Genomic DNA, 2,772 nt, shown 5'->3' with positions numbered 1-2,772 from the left:
CAGGTAAAAGAGTCTCAATCAGCTTCATGGGCAGCCTCATCCAACGATATTCAAGGTCTTGCTAGGAAAATGAGAGGTTTGGCAACGGAAGGCCACTTTGCTAGAAAGGTGGGGGATATGACAAGCCAAGACCTTGATAGAAAGGTGAGAGATGTTGCAACTCTGGAGGAATCTAGCGCAACTATTGAGTCAACGATGAGTAGGAGTTCTGAGAGTTACATTTCAAGATTAACAACCCCTCAATCATTAGTGAACAGGAGTATGATTGAGAGTTACATTTCAAGAACAGAAACCCCTCAATCATTGGTGAACACGAGTACTATTGAGAGTTACATTTCAAGAGCAACAACCCCACAATCATTGGTGAACAGGAGTACGATTGAGAGTTACATCTCAAGAGCAACAACCCCTCAATCATTTGTGAGCAGAAGTACGCCTCAGATCATAAGTGAAGCTGAAACAACTCAGGTTGATGATCCCATGAATTCGATCCTGGCATCTCTATCAAATGAGGTAAGGAAGCTGGATGCGAGACTTCGTGGTGTGAATGTTTATCGGACCTCCGGACGCCAATGCGATGATTCTGAATCGAGAAATATTAATTTCAATGACATGGTTGATGTCAATAAAGGAGGGATGATCAAACCTTCAGATGAGGTGCGAGGTCGGGATGAGAGACAGCAAAGATCAAATGCTGATCTATTTTCAGATGGCAGAGGATATGAATCGGAGAAAAACCATTTGATTGGTGTTGTGGATGTGAATGTTTATCGGACCTCCGGACGCCAATGCGATGATTCTGAATCGAGAAATATTAATTTCAATGACATGGTTGATGTCAATAAAGGAGGGATGATCAAACCTTCAGATGAGGTGCGAGGTCGGGATGAGAGACAGCAAAGATCAAATGCTGATCTGTTTTCAGATGGCAGAGGATATGAATCGGAGAAAAACCATTTGATTGGTGTTGTGGATGTTAATAAAGGAGGATGTGAATCAAAACACAATCATTTGAATAATGGTGTAATGAATATACATAAAGGAGGATGTGAATCAAAACACAATCATTTGAATAATGGTGTAATGAATATACATAAAGGAGGGAATATGATCACCAAGCCCAGTAAAGAAAGAAGTACATATGGTATTTTCAAATTTGAATCGGTCACGTCGAGTATTAAAAGCTCAGTATCAGCTGCTTCACTCTCGAATCTGTAGCCATCTCATTGACAGCACAGAACCATCCATGTCCGGAACAGAATCTGCATCATCAACCTAGAGTTTACGAGGAATTGGAATCATTTTGATTTTCTAGAGTTTGACATGGAATCTCCAATGGTATCGGATGTGAAGCATTCTTGATATGGAAGAGTTTTCACATGGGTCTGAATCATTCTCATTTTTTACTAGAGTAATGATGGAATCTGGAAATGGCGTGAAATCAATGTCATTTTGTCGTACTCTGTCATCATCTAGTGAAAATAACATGGAATATAAATCCGAGGAAGAATCTGAATCATTGTCATCGCCGGATAACATAGAAAGAGACTTGGAATTACTTTTTTTCGTTTAATGGTAATGCCACAAAGTATTCTATATTCTTCAATCTTTTATTAGAATGTGCATACAGTCATTCCATTCTTTCTCATGATTCTTATAAATGGAATAGCCATGGAGAGTATTCTTTCTCTTGAAAAGAGCCTAGTCATGGAATAGCACACTTGTATGTAACATTGAGAGATAACAGAAAAACTCAAGATAATACAAAAGAAAATTAAACAAGTAAACCATTAAACCCCTGAACAGGGCAAAGGGAAGGCAGAGGATGTAATTTGCATTTAAATTTTACATCTATATAGGGCCAATTGAAACACAATCATCTGAGAGAATCCAATGCCATCATATACCATCACCTGTATATTATTGGGTTTATCATGACACGAGAGTGGTCAACCAAACAAATAATCTAGGTGTTTATAATCTATTGAACTGTAACCTAACAAAGGGTGGGGGCTAAGTAGCCCAAGTAAGAACACCACTAGTACAACCCCAACAGAGAGGAAGCATGCTCCATTGGCTTGGCAAAGTTGATTCAATTGACTAATGGTGAGTTTGATTTTTGACAATAGATGGCATGAAGAAAGGTCTACTATTAGCACAAGAATCCAATGACCCAATTTGAATACGACTATTAGATGGTGCAACATTACAACACCTTCATGATGAAAGTAGCCATCATCCTTGAGTTAGAAACCTTCATGGAGGAGCATTTAGATTCCCCAACAAGAGAAGACAATTTATGACAATTTACTTTAAAGTTAATGCCTACATAGTGGTATTTGTTTTCCAGAGTTTACTTTTGCCAATGGCTTTCAACTAACACACCACAATTATTTATTTGCTACATATTCAATTATTTGCTACATCTAGAGAATCTATCTAAATACAATGCACAGAATCTATCTAAATAGCCAAAAAGTGCTTCCCAAACCTTTGGCTAAGAAATCTATGAGAAAGAGATACACTTGGTCTTTGTACAAATGTTGTAGTGGATGAATAAGTCCATATTAAGTCTGTACCACACTGTTCCTGATCATCCACCACATTGAACACAATGCAACAAGGCTAGGTTTTTCCACCAAGACTGTGTTTTGTATAGGTGCCAAGGCATTTGCATGTTCTTGAAACGACAAGGCAGGTTGCTACATAATCAAATATGATAAATGCTTTTGCAAGTTCATAATTTTGGTTCTCCACATAAAATAATGTCTA

This window comes from Azolla caroliniana, unplaced genomic scaffold, assembly GCF_043228905.1.
Source record: "Azolla caroliniana isolate FFs.n. ecotype wild unplaced genomic scaffold, voAzoCaro1.0.p SCAF_20, whole genome shotgun sequence".
Lineage (NCBI taxonomy): Eukaryota > Viridiplantae > Streptophyta > Polypodiopsida > Salviniales > Salviniaceae > Azolla > Azolla caroliniana.
The sequence above is the reverse complement of the archived record's forward strand: the minus strand, read 5'-3'. Positions refer to the sequence as shown.